We start from the raw sequence: 17,155 nt of genomic DNA, 5'->3' as shown, positions 1-17,155 counted from the left end.
AGAAGGGCAAAGTACTAAAAGTGGGAGACAAATGAGTGTGGAAAATGATTGCTCACTGTATACCAGGCAGAACAGTAGTAAATTTATTCCAGCAATCAGGGAATGTTGAGAAGCAGGTGTGAGATTCAAGCTGCTGTACCCAGCTATCTAAAGAATATTCTCATGGAGATTCAAAGTATTTTTTTTAGTGCAGAACATGATAAGGAGGAAATACAAAAGTTTGTCCAACAAAAAGTGAGCTAGCAAACAGAAGGGTATTCTGTTTCTTATTCTTCTGATAATAAAGCTCAAAGACAGAAACTGCCAATGAAACCTTTACAATGTTCCAAAGGCAAATGCTCAAGAGAAAAGAACCAGGAGTACATTGGAAATGAAACAGACACTGGATTTGCAAGATGGAGATCAACAGCAAGAAAACCAGCAACTCAGATATTAATGAATAAATGTCGGATTACAAAGCATCATTTACATTTGTGAAATATGGTGGAACCTAGAAATATTTAACTTTTTTGACCCTGCTAAAGTTGTAGAAGACTCCATAAGGTCTACTTCTTGTCATTAATGTTTAGAACAAACTTTACAACATCCATAAACAAACTTTACAGCAGAAGGAGGAAGTTACTACATGACAGAGCAAAATCCCTAAAAGGGAAGGCATCTCTGATCAGTACTAGCAAAAAACTACGATCACTCATAAAATCATCCAAGGCCAACTTTGAGAGAAAAATCACAAAAGACACAAAAGACAATCACAAGGCCTTCTTTAGCTATGTTAGAAACCTGGGTGGAAACTCCCAGATATGCTCAGAGTAAGTCCAAAATGACACAAAATACACTGAACCCACTGACATTGCCAACATTCTGGCAGACAGGTTCAGTGCAAATTTCTCCTCCCCCTCCCCCCCAAAAGGAGAAATAACTATCCCAGCAGAGTGTAGCCTCCATAACATCTCAGATGCCCAGGTGAGAGCCGCCCTCTCTAAAGCTAAAAACACAGCATCAATGGGACTGGACGGTGTCCTGGGCTGTGTGCTACATGAACTCCAAGAGGAACTAAACCTACACATAAGGCTGCTGTTTAATCTTAGCCTTACTACAGGATACTTACCCAAAGAGTGGCGTACGGCAACAGTGGTCCCACTTCACAAAGGCGGTGCTTCTACGGACCCTGGAAATTACTGCCCCATAAGCTTGATGAGCCTGGTCTGCAAAGCTATGGAGAGGATCATTATGGAACTCATAAACAAAGACATTGGGGACCTACAGACATTGGATCCTACCCAATTTGGCTTTGTCAAGGGCAGATCTTGCCTTTTGAACTTGGTCGACTTTTTTGAAACAGTCACTAAGGCCATTGATGAGGGTAAGGCAGTTCACACAGCCTACCTTGACCTTGCAAAAGCCTTTGACACAATACCCCACTCGGGCATCATAGACAAACTCACCAGCTTAAATGTAAACCCATATGTCATGAGATGGGTTGCAAACTGGCTCAAGGACAGAACCCACAGGGTCAGAGTTGCTGGAGCTATGTCAGACTCCAAGCCAGTCACAAGCGGTGTCCCACAGGGCTCAGTCCTGGGATCCCTCTTGTTCGGCATTTATTTTTCCGAGGTACAGGCAAACATAGGAGGATTGTGGCTGACAAAGTTCGCAGATGACTGCAAACTGGGCGCCATAATTGATACTCCAGCGGACACAAACATCCTTCAGAGAGGCCTCATAGAAACGGATAATTGGTGCCAGAGCCATGGCCTTAAGCTGAACGCCAAAAAATGTATAGTCATACCCTTTGGGAAAACAAGGTACCCACAAATTACCACATAGGTGGTAATCCATTAAGTACGGAAGAGGTAATCAGGGACCTAGGGACTCAGGTTGACAGTAACCTCTCATTTGACACTCACATTGCCGAAGTGGTTAGGAAGACATTCTATATTGCCCAACTTATCATGAAGGGTTTCACATCTAGATCAAGAGAGGTCATTGTACCCCTGTACTCTTCTCTTATCAGGCCAATGATTGAGTACAATGCCCCATTTGGGATGTATCTTACCTGACACCTGCAGCAGTTGGAAAGACCCCAAAAGTTCCTCACCAAGAGGATAAAAGGTCTTAAACATGTGTCATATGCTGCCCGACTGAAAAATCTCCAGCTCTATTCAATCGCATACCACCTACTCAGAGGTGACCTGTGCCTGACGTACAAGGCCATGTCCAATCCAGAATTAATGGACATGCTCCATCTCAGAAAATCCAAATCCATCAGAGCCACGAGAGCAAGAGACTTAAACCTCAACACAGAAATAAATAGGATGTGCTGGAGGGACAGATTCATAACCCAGAGGCTCCCTACACTCTGGAACAGAATCCCAATCCATGTTAGGCAGAGCCCCTCACTAACTCTATTCAAGAGAAATCTTGACGAGTGGATGGGAGATCATAGGTTTACCCCAGGGGTCATCTCTGTGTCACTACTAGACAGAGGCACAGCAAGCTAAACCCTAAATGGGAGTAGTATTCTCATCCTAAGGGGTGGTGAAAGCCACACACACTCTGGCTAGGCTTATAAGTGCCCTAGGGCAGATAGCCTAGTATGAACCTATGAACCTATAAGAACACATTAAGGGAAGGGTAGGTAGAAGTAAAGAGGTAACTAAGTAAAACAAATTTTGTTCTTACCAGTACTTTTACAAAGCAAGACATATACTGCATGCTATACATTTTTTTCAGTAATAGGGATACTAAAGTATACAAGTGGCCCTATTTTTTCCTTCTTCTTTCTTTCTTTGTTTCTTCTTGTTCAGTTTAAAGAAATGTAGGTGCTGCAATAAAAAAAGAGAAGGAAGGCTGGACAAAATAGTGTGATATAAGTAAAACTGGTATGCTTTTTCTTACATTTGCATAAAGGAATGACTGGATTAAGGCCAGTGGTTTGAGCTAATAAGTGTTAAAGGAAAGCAAGTAAATAAAAGAACACTGAATAAAATGAAAATTTCTTTTTTTCTAGCAAATAAATGTTCACAGTGCAACCTGAGAAGCTTGTAGTGGAAGGTAACTGTGTATGTTGTGCTCGTGTTTCTATAGACACAAGGTGATATGGGCAATAAAAACAGAATACTTTTTTTACTGGCTAAAAGATAATATTTTCTGAAAGTGTTCAAGTTGTTTTCTAGATCTGGGAGAGGAATAAAGAAAAGACAAAAGGAGACAACACTTAATGTAAGAAGAACTATAGGCTGTACTATGCATCTTAGCATGGTTAATTTTCATTATAGGTTAATTCAAGTGTGAGAATGTGGCAGTCGTACCTCTATTTTCCATCTATATGGGTGCCATGAAGCTTGCCATTTCTGTCTTAAGAAGCATGAAGTTGGCTTTGGAGAAATTTTTTATGGTGGTTTCCTTAATGGGGGGTGGGATATTGATGTCTAGGGTGATTAGCTTGTGGTCGGATCTGACCAGCAAGTAGTTGACCTCTGGCGTGGAACATTGGTTGCCCATATTGGTAATGACAAGGTCCAGGATATTGCTACCCCTGGTGGGGGTATGGACAATTTGATCCAAGGCATTGGAATTTATGAATTCCAGAAAGCATTGAGCAAATGAGTTAGTACATGAGTAGTTTTCCCAGTTGATGGTGGGGTAGTTAAAATCACCCATTATTAGGGTATTGGGCTATACCTTAATATTATCCAGTATATCAAGAAACATGGAGTGGGCATCCTGGGGCATGGAGGGGGATCTGTAATAAGCTACAACCTAGATTGCAGTCTTGCCCAGTGTCAGTTGTACTTGGATAATTTTGGATGCATTATGTTGAGCAGCTAGCCTGTGTGGATATCCTTAATGAATATGGACACGCCCTCCTACTTTAGTGTTTCGGTCCAGGTTAGGTGGTCAAAAGGTGTGGTATGAGTTATAGCTTGGTAATGCATGGGTGCTCTCTGGAGCCTTGAACCAGGTCTCTGTCACTGCACAGATGTCGGTGTTCTCCATTTTAAGGAATTCCTTGAATGAGTGCATTTTGAGGTTTAGACTTCTAGCATTGAGTAGCATTACCCTCAGATCTTGCTTGCTTATACATGCTATGGTGGTGAGTTTGTCATTTGAACCTTGCCTAAAAAAGGCCCTATAGGGGTGGCAAGAGCCTTAGCCAGTATCCGGAATCCCAGGGGTGACAAGTGCAGCCCATCTCTGGCAAAGCATTGTGGTCTGTCAATCATGACATCCCAGGCAGACAGACACTGGATCCCCTCAGAATGACACCAGAAGCTTAGCCAATTGTTGAAGTCAATCATTTAGTCCTTGTATTGTGGTATCATTCTGGGTGATGGCAGGATGCTACTCAGGGCTAGGGTCATACGATCCGAGATCTCCTCCATATCTCTTTTTATACTGTCCAGGGAGGTACATCTCAGGTCATTCACACCAACATGGACAATGACAAAGTCTTATTTGTACTTGTTGTATAGTGACCTGAGTGCTTGTATTATGTGGTGGATCCTGGCACCCGACAGGCAGCTGACAGTAACTTTCCCTTATTTAGCCTGCTGAGTGGGACATCAGTGTGCCTGACTTTAGAGTCACCTATGACTAGTGTGTTGGGAACATTGTTTTGTCTTATGGGCTGAGGTTGAGTGGCACACTAATTTTGTGGGCTATGTGTCATTTGGGTTGTGTTGGGGGGTGGTGGTTGCTTGTGTTTCAGCTTTGGAGGTCTCTGTTGTTTGGGAAGAGTTTTATTGAGAGCCTCTGCAAATGTAGGTGTGTGCTTTGTATTACTATGTGTGTGTTTAGGTGGTGTATGTTTTGATGGACTATGTGTTGAGTGTGGTGTGGTGCAGGTGTTTACCTTCTCCTCTTGACTGTCTAGTACAGGCTTGGCTGGAGAGAGCTTGGGTTCCAGTTTGACTATATAAGTGCATCTCTCACAGGTTGTAGTGTTGGGTGGTAGGAGGAGAGGGTTTTCGGTGTACATGAGGCAGTTGCTACATTGTCCCAAGATGCCCAGATTCCTCAGGTGGACAGGGGAAAATACTGGGAGCTGACCATTAGACATGCCTGGATAGGTGCTTATTAATTTAAGTACTAAAAACTGTTTTCCTCCTAACAAGTGAGGAGAGTTGAGTGCTGCAGTAATCTGTAGATTATTTAGTGCTTGCAATGAGTTTTGAACAAGTGCTGAGCACAAGGAAACAGTTTTGAGTGCTTATACTAGAACACTGGCTAGTTCTAAGGGAAAATTAGAAAAACAGACTTTCTGGCACCAGGAATAGTTTAACCCTAGTTAAACAGCACTGTTTGATGCACAAAACCACACAAACATGGGTTTTTAAACAGAAAGATGAAAGGAATAGAAATAGCCCAAAATGACCAATAAAACTATAGATTCTGAACTGAAACCACTCCTCCAGCGACAGATGGGCTGCTCAAAGCTCACCACTATCACTGATGAACAGAGAAGCTTCCTTCTATCTTAGTAAGGTCTGGGCAACACAGAAACTACAAAACAGGCCAGAATTCAGCAAAATCTGAAAACCAGATTCTACTGGTTATAGAACGGTGGGAAACAAGTAGACAGATAGGATTTTTTTTTTCAAAAATTAAAACAGATACAGTAATACAAACACGTTTAAAGTAGAAAAATGGCTAGCACACTTGTGTGTAGCCCTCAACAGTTCAACAGGTGAAAAACATTTAAAATGATCAGTTAGACCAGTTTTATAAACTTTAACACCACCACAGGAATGGGGGGGGGGGCAGTTTCAGAACAGATGAAAAAACAGCAAATAGTGTCAGCAAATATATAAAATAATTAAATCAGACAAAAATTAAGACAATGCAGAACTATGAAAAGTGCCAAGAAATATACGTATAAGCTATATATTTCCACATTGCTTGAGAATCCCTCCAGTCAGAACACCAGGAGATTCTAACAGTGAATTAAGCTCCACTCCAGTCAGAACACCAGGAGATTCTAACAGTGAATTAAGCTCCACTCCAGTCAGAACACAAGGAGATTCTAACGGTGAATTAAGATTCATATATGCCTATTTCAATTCTAAAGCATGATTATAAAGTGTTTATGTCTATAATGGCTAAAAGAATGGCAAAAGTGATCACAAAATTGATAGATATGGATCAATGTGTTTTTTTGGAAGGGGAAACAAACATTTGGTAACATTAATAGAACAATGATGACCCAGAGGGAAGCAGAATGTAAGAAAATATGACTGTTTTTGGTGGGTCTTGTTACAGAGAAGGCATTTGACAGAGTTAGCTGGGATTTTATGATTAGTGCAACAGAAGTATTTGTATTCACTGATAAAATTATAAGCTTGCTTATAAGGATATGTGAAGAATTGGAGGAAAAAAATAAAGTGGGGATGGTTCCTGTGTGATAAGTTCTGTTTGAGCAGAACAACCAGGCAGGGATGTCCTCTTTCACCTTTGTCACTTGCATTATATTTAGAACAACTGCCAAAGAAAATAAGGGACTCAAATTCAAGGACATAATTGGTATGGTAATCAAGAAATGTTGACTTTATTTGCAGAAGATATATATTTTTACCTGATAAAATCAGAAAAGGAAATTTCAGTGTTGTGGAGCTCTCTGAGACAGCCTACTGTCTTTTTGGGATACACAATTAATGAAGATAACACAAAAGCAGAAGCTATAAAGTATTTACCCACATATGAATTGGTTCAGCAATACCCATATTTATGAAGAAAAGATAAAATGAAATATGTGGAGTATGGATTAAAGTGGATTCTGTTATAGCAGCTAAGGAAATGTGGGAAGAGATTAAACAAAAGGTAATACAAAAACTGAGAAATTGGAAGCTCTGTTTTAGTATGTGGATAGCAAGATAGAAGCAGTGAATTTTTTAACCCCTTTAGTTATACACAGGTCAGGCATATCTTTATCAACTAGAGGAGTCACTGTAGATAGCAATTAATAAAGGGTTGAAGGATTTTATTTGGGAGGGGAAGAGGGGAAGTGTCAAGTGGGATAAGCTGATCCTTCCAATAGAATAAGGTGGCTTGGAATTACTTGATTTAAAGGGATATTTCTGAGCTACACAGTTAAGCTTCCTATACACAGCAAACACAGAAAGCTATAATTCAAAGTGGAAAGAGATTATGATGAAACAGGGGTGAAGCCAAAAAACAAGGGGATACTGGGAGTTTGGATGCATATCCTTAAGGAGAATAACAATAACCATATAGAATATTATATTCATAAAGTAGCAGAAAGTATTTTAAAAACTAAGACAACATGAGAATGGAGAAAGGAGGTTCTGATTATATATATGACTGCAATTAGGGGTACAGTGAATAGGTAAGTGGGGTTGGGATGGCAAAGGAGCCAATTTGCTAGGAGCAAATAATTAGAGAGGGAAAAGTGATAGAATGGGATGAGGCCAAGAATTCATTTGGACTGCAAACTAGAGACTACATTCACCATCAAGGATTGATAAGAGTATAGGCAAAGAGAAAAAAAGGCAGGGGGTTCCTTAGTGAAAAAAACAGCACTGGTATTGTAGTAGAATATAGAGCAGAAGCTGCTGTTAAAAAAGGGACAGGGCATATAAAATATTGCATGATAACTGTAAGAATAAATCAGAGCAGGTTAGAAAGGATTGGTAAAACAGAGTGGATAAGCAATTCACAGAAAAACAATTAAAGTATATATATATATATATATATATATATATATATATATATATATATATATATAAATATATATATATATATATATATATATATATATATATATATATATATATCTCATAAAATGCAACAGCATCCAGAAGATTTAGGATTTTTCCTTAGAAATCTTTGCATAGATATTTTTATACCCTTAGCTGACTCTAAAGAATTTTTCCTCAGGTCAATTAAAGATATTAGAGGTGTGATGAGGAAGAAAAAGAAAATTGAGAACATATTTTTGGGAGTATAATGAGACTACTCTGCCAAAAATAATGGGTGATCAAATTGGTGTAACTAAGGAAATGATTTCATGAGCTGTGTTACAGAATTGGAACTATCTAAATATAGTAAGGCCTTGTTGAGTTTAATTCTGGTGGCTGCTAAAAAAAAAAACATTACTAGAAAAAGAAATCAAAGTCTAAACCATCTGTACTAGAAGTAATGAATATAGTAACAAAGATAAAAGAATTGTATGTGGGATTATTAGAAAAGGGTAGGTGCAAATTACATAGAAAAAATGGGAATTGTGGGAACAACACATGCAGAATAATGTTTTGGAGTAGGAATGAGGTTTAAGAGAAGGCAGGAACTGAATGAGCTATGTAATGTTTGACTGACTGTACAGATTATAAGTGATGTATAATATTTGCAGCTGAAAATATGTCAGTATGGTTTGTTTTAATTTATATAAGTGTTTGATTCATATATCTTAAGTGATAACTCAATAAAGATATTTCTTGTTAAAAAAAAAAAAAAAAAAAAACGTGTATGACTGCATTCATTGACAGAGTGTATGGACAGGCAATTTTTGTTATACTTACAGTACAGAGGTGGTGACATGTCTCAATTCCTTTCCTCCCACTGGATATGGAGTCCAGGCTTCCTATGACTTATGTCACTAAAATGGAAAAGTCACTATTTCTCTATGTGTGGAATGCCAGTAACATGAGTAGCAGCCTTATTTTAAGCATCAGCCTTCTACTGAGACCTAGTACACCCTCCTCACCTAAGCAAGAGCCTGGAGTAGTAACGGTAATGGAGGAGACACAGAAACATCTTTGCCTCCTCCTTACAGCTCCACTATGCTTTAAAATGAGAGTTTCCTTCCTTTCACAAGCCATGAGTCTCTCCTTCCAATATGTAAGGAAAAATGTCAATGAACTAGTGACCAAAACAAATCTCAAATTTCACATCCTTTGTAATGTGATAGGACCTGTGGAAAATCACATCTGAAAGATGGATGGGAAAAATTATCATACAGGTACCATACAGTTATTGCTCTAGTGACACATAAAGCTGTGAAACATTGTCATCCTCCTTTCAAGTGTTTAATTCTGAGATTACATGTTCAATACAGACTCTAGATTAACATGTCTAGTGCTGGAATATCAACTGCATTTACCTTGACAGATGCAACATCTAAAGTAAGGGCACATGGCAAGAGTGGAAAAGCAAATGGATTTGCAGTCATCAAACCACTGTTCAAACTGTCTCGACTTGCACATTAAGGGATTTTACACCCCCCCAATTGATTCCCTCTTGGTCTTGTTATCTGTCTACTACCCACATGTGCCACAGCATAACCTTTAATGAAATTTGTCAGGCAGCACACATATTTGCAGGGTTCCAACAGCAAAAACAGACGATTTGGACCACCAGGCTGATAAAAAATAGCAGTTTAATAAAATGCAGTAGGTTAGCACTTTCAGGTTTGAAAAAACCTTCTTCAGACAACATACAAAAGTTTTGAACACCTTTTCAAATACAACACAGCCAATCAAAGACTCAATAAAAAGCCCTCTTCTTTTTTAAAAAAAGGCTTGATAGGAATCACACCATTCAAGCCAGGTGCCCTATCAGCACCCAGATTGATTATATATCTAGTTTCACTACATTCTGTTATATTTCTCAAATCACCCCCCCCCTCCTTCTGGTTGGATGAATAACCTGCAGAACCATAAAAGTAAATACATGCCCAGGGTACTGCTTTACATGCTGATACAGGGCATTATGTATATTAGCTGTACGTATAGCTGACATATGTTGTGTCACCCTGTCTTTCAATCTACAATTTGTTTTACCGACATAAAATAAATAACATTGCATGCAGTTCACCAAGTATATAATATTGCTGGTCAAGCAGTCAGCATATTGTTTCAATGAATAGCTCTTTCCAGACAGTAGATGAATGAATATGTTGTTATGTCTAATATACTGGCAAGCGTTGTAATGTCTACAGGGGAATATCCTTTGTCGCCCCATGACAGGTTTCCTAACCCCCTGTTGGTCTGTACAAAGCAAATCCTTTAAATTCTTACTATGTTTGAAACAAAATGTTGTTAGCAACCATAAAGACAGTGAACAATGAGCAGACTACAGGCATCAGGGTACAAACCCACAACATAACTTATTTTAAAATTATGTATTACAAGTGGGTACAGTGAACCATAAATGATATTATAGTTTAAATAATTATGTTAACCTGTGGTGATATCAGTATCAGCTTCTGTCTGTTGCATCTGAATTTAAGCTCACTTGCACAATGCTCATCAAATTGTTAGTGTGACTGAAATTTTACTTTTAAAATTGCCATGAGATGGCAAATGTCATTTATCCTCATCAACCGATGCCCATCGCTATTGCTATATGCTAAGCTTTGTGCACCATTTGAGGAACATAACAGCCTTTTATTGTAATCTGTCAGTCCTTTGTGTATGCTCGTATGTGTACATGCATGTGTGTATGTGTGCTCCTATTGTGAGTTTGCAACGTGATAAAAGTCACTAAGCAGAGCATTACATCCTCGTGCCGCATATTTTTCACAGGGTAGGTGTCAATAATGTACATTTCAGGTTATCACAGCAGTAAAAATTACTATACAATTAACTCACATGACAGAATCCAAACCCTTACATAGCTCCCGCACAGTATAACAAATGCGTTTTTACACAGGTATGCTGTGACAGCCGTGCACTGGCCCAGTAATCAAGGACCCTCAGTCCTCACCACTAACACCAGTGAGGGGCATCCACATTGTGAAGAATAACAAATACACACACAGTAAAGTACAATTTCCCTTAAAAGCACACAGAGATCACAGTCAGTCTGGGGCTGGTTTCTCCATTTCTCTCCAGATCCCCAATAAGACTCCCCACTGGGACAGCTATAGAGTGGAGTCCTTAGCCAGGGTTCCAAGCCAAGTCATCCCAGCACTCCTTCTGTCCAACCAGTGCTTCATCTCCCTGCCCAAGTAGCTGCAAGCACACACACTTTGAGATATGATTTATATACAACCATACAGACACTCCTGGGGAAGGCTGGCACAGGTTCACTAGCTATGCCCCTTCTGTCCAGGCTATAAGGTAGTAATCCACTGCCACCAGAACCCCTATTTATCAGCTACCAATAAGGCCCTTCCTAAAGGGTGTCCAATTATTACTGTGCAATATTATTATCCAGTTAGTAAGTGTGATGAACAGCAAGGTTTATTTGGAGTGGCTTTGTACAGAATCACTATATACATATAATATACTCTAGAGTTTAAATTATCTCTACACAAAACAGCCATAGTTGAAAGGTTTAAAAATATTTAATAATAAATAATAAAAACACAAGACAAATCTCCTCACTTCAACACAGTGCTAGTCAAGAGTTCAGAAATCACAGGAAATGCTTACAATAATACTGTAGAATAGTCTGACATAAATATAGAAAACAGCTAGTCAAAACTTACTATTTTCTATCTATTTCTTAAGAGAAACACTAAAGTCAAAGATCCTACTTACATACAGACAGAGCAAAGCAACTGCTGGTGAGTGGTCACTTCTGAAGATAAATGCAAAATGTTCTCTGATTGTCTCTCTCTCTGAGAAAGTCTTAAAAATAATACATCACCTCTGACTCATTTTAGATTACATCGTTCTTCTCTGGTTTCCCAGGCTAACAGAAACTCAGAATTTACATTTCTTTTTGTAATGTGCACCTGCAGGAGGCCACAGTAATAAAAGACATTATATATGTAAAATCTAGCAATTAACTCTCATCTCAAACAATAGAAGGAATTCCTCAGTCCATACTTTATAACTTCAAGACTTGAGATCAGTCATACAATGCTTGACTTATCAGATTTCTTCCAGCAGAATGCACTGTGGTTACATTTTTGAAGTTTAACATTTAACACAATTTTCTTTACATTTTAAGAGGACAAGCCTGTGAATTATATTCATATTTACGATGACATAGAATTATCTACAAAATTTTATCTAGCTAGGCTGGTAGCCTTCACATATCTTCACATATGCTGCCAAAGCTTTCAGACATAATGTGTGAAAAGATTACCATTGCAGTGGAGCATATATTTAGAATGGAAACAATATTATATAAAGGCATATCACTGTCAGTGGATAGGAAATATGCATGCAGTCTGCTGAAATGCACATCATTAGTACAGTGAGCCATAGAAACTGTTATAGAGAGCGAAACTATCTTACATTACTTTGATGATAATTTTTAATGTCAGATTTGTTTAGTGATGTACAATGTGCTAATGTGTAAGAACTATCATTATCCTCTTCTCATTGATATCCAATGATACTGCTTGATGCCAAGTATCATGCAGTGGATAATTAAAAAAAATTGCAAAAAAAAAAAAAAAAAAAAGAGCAATAAAAATTGTGCCAGATTCATGAACACCTACACTAAGAGCTGCTATCCTGTATGAGGGCCCATGTGGTGTGCAGACGATAGCAAGCTATTTCATATTCATTAAATTGCACTACACTTAGTGTACAGCCTCAAAAAAAGGTCAAATGGTAGAATATGCTAATGAAAGCATAAGTAGCGGAGTTACACACTAATTAACTGATCCGACATAGTGGAGCTATTCAGGAATCTATAAAGTAATCACACATACTTAGTGTAGCCATTTGCTCTGAAATCCAAAACTGTTTAGATTGCAGACACAATTACACTTAGAAAAAAAATATTAGGTATTGCTGTTGCCATAATTAACTTGTATGTGCAACAGACTTTAATTCAAGGTGCTGATACTGCTGTTGCCAGACTTCTGCCAGAAAGAAGAGAAGGGTGTTTACACACTGTTTAACTTATTATGGACTGCACAGAAATTGCTTGGTAGACAGCGAAACAGTAGAGGAAATATTTACTGCCTGCAACACTCATTAGAGGCCCTAGGTAAGTGTGGGACCAGTTTGAAAAAAAAAAGAGTTAGATATGTTTTTTTTTTGAGTGTATCTGCTTTATTTTCTGAAAAAAAATATATATATACTTGTTTCCCACCTTTCTAAGTTAGTATAGTCCAGTTTTCAGGTTAGTGCTGAATTCAGGGCTGTGATACAAATCTCTGTGTTTGCCCATACCTTACTTGGATAGAATGAAGTTTCTCTGTTCACCTGTGAGAGAGGGGAGCTTTGAGCAGCCTATCTGTCCCTGGAGGAGTGGTTTTAGCCCAGAAATTAGTAGTTTATTGGCCATTTTGGGATAATTTCTATCTCTTTCATTTCCCTGCTATAAATACCATATTTGCCCGTTTTTTCACGCCGGGCAGCACTGGTTAGCTAGGGTAAAACTATTCCCGGCTCCACAAAGTCTCCTCTTCAATTTTTCCCTTGGAACTAGATAAACTTTCAACTTAAGCATTCAAGCCTTTCATTTCTCAGCCTGGCACTTGCTCAAAACTTATAGCAAGCACTTATAAACCCTAGCACTAGACCCTCCTGTACTGTACAGAAGGACAAGGCTCTCTATTCAACCTTACCAGCCATCCAGTAAAACAGTTCATTGTACCTATCCAGGCATGTCCAAAGGGCAGTTTCAAGTGTACTCTCCAGTCCAACTGGTGAATCTGGCCATTTTGAGGCAATATTACAACTGCCTCATGTACACAGACCACCCCTTCTCCTACCACCAAGCACTAATACATGCGAGAGATGCATTTATACAGCCAAACTAGAGGCTAAGCTCTCTCAACCCAAGACTGGATCAGGCAGTCAAGAGGAGAAGGGAAATGCTTGCATCACACCACCAGTCTTACATAGACCCATTAAAACAGCACCGGCAAAAACACACATAAATACACAAAAACATACTCGGAGGCTCTAAATAAAAATCTGCAAAACCAACAGAGACCTCCAAAGCAAACATCCAAGCAACCTCCACCCCCCAACACAAACCATGAAACACATACTTCACAAAACCAGTGTGCCATGCAATCACAGCCCTTAAGGCAAAATAACATACCCAACATACTAGTATTAGGTGACTCTATAGTCAGTCACACTGACATCCCACTCACTAGGCTGTATAAGGAGAAGGTTACTGTTAGCTGCCTGTTGGGTGCCAGGATCCGCCACATAACACAAGCACTTAGGTCACTCCAGAACAAGTACAAATACGACTCTGTCATTGTCCATGTTGGTGTGAATGACCTGAGCCGTACCTCCCTGGACTACATGAAAAGAGACATGGAAGAGCTCTCTGATCATGTAGCCCAGGCCGGTATGACCCTGACCGTGAGCAGCATCCTGCCCTCACCAAGAATGATACTACGGTATAAAGAAAAAATTCTCGATTTCAAGAATTGGCTAAGTTTCTGGTGTCATTCAAAGGGGATCCAGTGTCTGTCTGCCTGGGATGACATGTTTGACAAGCCATGCTGCTTCACTAGAGATGGCTTGCACCTGTCACCCTTAGGCTTTCAAATACTTGCCAAGGCTCTTGCCACCCCCATAGTGCCTTTTTTAGGCAAGGCTCAAAAGACAAACCCACCGCCATAAATAGCACAAGTGACAAAAAACTGAGGGTAATGCTACTCAGTGCTAGAAGTCTAAACCTCAAAATGCACATACTCAATGCACTCCTCAGTATGGAGAAAATCGATATATGTGCAGTAACAGAAACCTGGTTTAAAGCTCCAGAGAGCACACCAGCACTACCAGGTTACAACTCATACCATACATTTCGGCCACAGAACACAAACCAAAAAACAAAAGGCGGGGGCGTATCCATATTCATCAAGGATACCCAAACCTCAAGGTTAGTGGCACAGCAGGATGAATCAGAGATCATCCACGTGCAACTAACAATGGGCAAAATTGCAATTCAAATTGTAGCTTGCTATAGATCACCCACCATGTCCCAGGACCCACATTCTGCATTTCTGGAAACACTGGGAAACATAAATGTCCTACCAAACACCCTAATATTGGGTGATTTCAATTACCCAAACATTAACTGGGAGAACTACTCAAGCACTAACTCCCTTGCCCAACTTTTCCTAGAATTTATAAACTCAAACACCCTGGTTCGACTGGTCAACACTCCCATCAGAGGTGACAACATATTGGACCTGGTCATCACCAACATGGGCGACCGGGGTTCCACTAGAGGTCAGCCCCTCGCTGGTTAGATCTGACCATAAACAAATCACTTTGGATAGCCATATTCCCCCCCTCCCCCGGACAAGAAAGCCACCATGAAAAACTTTTCAAAAGCAAACTTCACGTTACTTAAGACCGAGGTGGAAAATTTCAAAGCCCCCATGCTGAAGGATAACACTGTCCAAGCTGCAAAATCCTTTACTAATGCATTCTACGGGCAACTACAAGAATGCATGGATCATGCCATCCCAAGCAAAACCAAGACTCACTCCTCTAAGAAAAGGAAACCAGTCTGGTGGACTCCTGCCATAAACAAGCTATACAATAGAAGGAGGAAACTAGTACAGAAAAGAGTAAAATCCCAAGAAGGGAAGACATCCCTGATCAGTATCAACAAGAAACTACGATCCCTGATAAAAACATCCAAGGTGAGCTTTGAAAGAAAAATTACCAAGGACTCCAAAGATAACCACAAGGCATTCTTTAGCTATGTCAAGAATCTAAGTGGCAATGCTCAGATCTGCTCGGAGTTCGTGCAGAATGGCACCAAATACACTGAATCGACCGATATCGTCAACATCCTGGCAGACAGGTTCAATGCAAACTTCACCCCCATCTCACCTCCAAAAGGACCCATAACCATACCAGAAGAATGTAGAGTCCCTGAAATCACAGACACTCAGGTTAAAACAGCCCTCTCCAAAGCCAAAAACTCAGCATCAATGGGACCGGACGGTGTCCCAGGCTGCATCCTACATGAGCTCAAAGATGAACTAACCCCTCACCTAAACACACTGTTCAACCTCAGCCTCTACACAGGCTACATACCCATAGAGTGGCGCACAGCAACGGTTATCCCACTCCACAAAGATGGAGCCACAACAGACCCTGGGAACTATCGCCCTATAATCCTGGTTAGCTTGGTCTGCAAGGCAATGGAGCACATCATCATGGAACTCATTAACAGAGACATTGGGACCCTCCAAACACTGGACCCTACCCAGTTTGACTTTGTTAAGGGCAGATCGTGCCTCCTAAACCTGGTGGACTTCTTTGAGACAGTTACCAAGGCTATAGACAAGGGGAAGGTGGTACACACAGCCTACCTAGACCTTGCAAAGACGTTTGACACCATTCCCCATTCTGGTATTATAGACAAGCTCACCAGCCTGAACATAAACCCCTACATCATAAGATGGGCTGCCAACTAGCTCACGGACAGAACCCACATGGTGATAGTTGCGGGAGCTAGGCTCATCTCTAAACCAGTTACAAGTGGTGTTCCCCAGGGCTCAGTCCTAGGACCCCTCCTGTTCGGCATATACTTCTCAGAGGTACAGGCAAGCACAGGAGGACTATGGCTGACCAAGTTCAGAGACGACTGTAAACTAGGGGCTATAATTGACTCTCCAGCTGACACAGACATCCTCCAAAAGGATCTCACTGAGATGGATACCTGGTGCCAAAATCATGGCCTCAAGCTAAATGCCAAAAATTGCATAGTCATCCCCTTTGAAAAAAACAAAGTACCCACAAACTACCACATAGGTGGCAGTCCCCTAAATACGGAAGATGTAATAAGGGATCTGGGGACCAAAGTAGATAGTAATCCACCTTTGATAATCACATTGCCAAAGTGGTTAGAAAATCCTTCTATGTGGCCCACCTAATCACAAAAGGGTTTGCATCTAGATCAAAAGAGGTCATTGTGCCCCTCTACTCATTACTCATCAGACCCATCTTAGAGTACAATGCCCCATTTGGGATGTACCTTACAAGACACCTGCAACAGCTGGAAAGACCACAGAAGTACCTCAGCAAGAGGAGTAATGGCCTCAAACAGATGCCCTATACAGCTCAACTGAAGAAACTCCAGTTGTACTCGGTTGCATACCGCCTACTCAGAGGTGATCTCTGCCTGACATACAAGGCCATGTCCAACCCAGAATTGATGGACATGCTCCACCTAAAGAAAACCTTATCCCCTCGAGTCACACACTCTAGAGATCTAAACCTTACCACAACAATAAATAGGACATGCT

The sequence above is a fragment of the Protopterus annectens genome, chromosome 4.part0 (assembly GCF_019279795.1).
Source record: "Protopterus annectens isolate FY-2018-M chromosome 4.part0, PAN1.0, whole genome shotgun sequence".
NCBI lineage: Eukaryota > Metazoa > Chordata > Ceratodontiformes > Protopteridae > Protopterus > Protopterus annectens.
The sequence above is the reverse complement of the archived record's forward strand: the minus strand, read 5'-3'. Positions refer to the sequence as shown.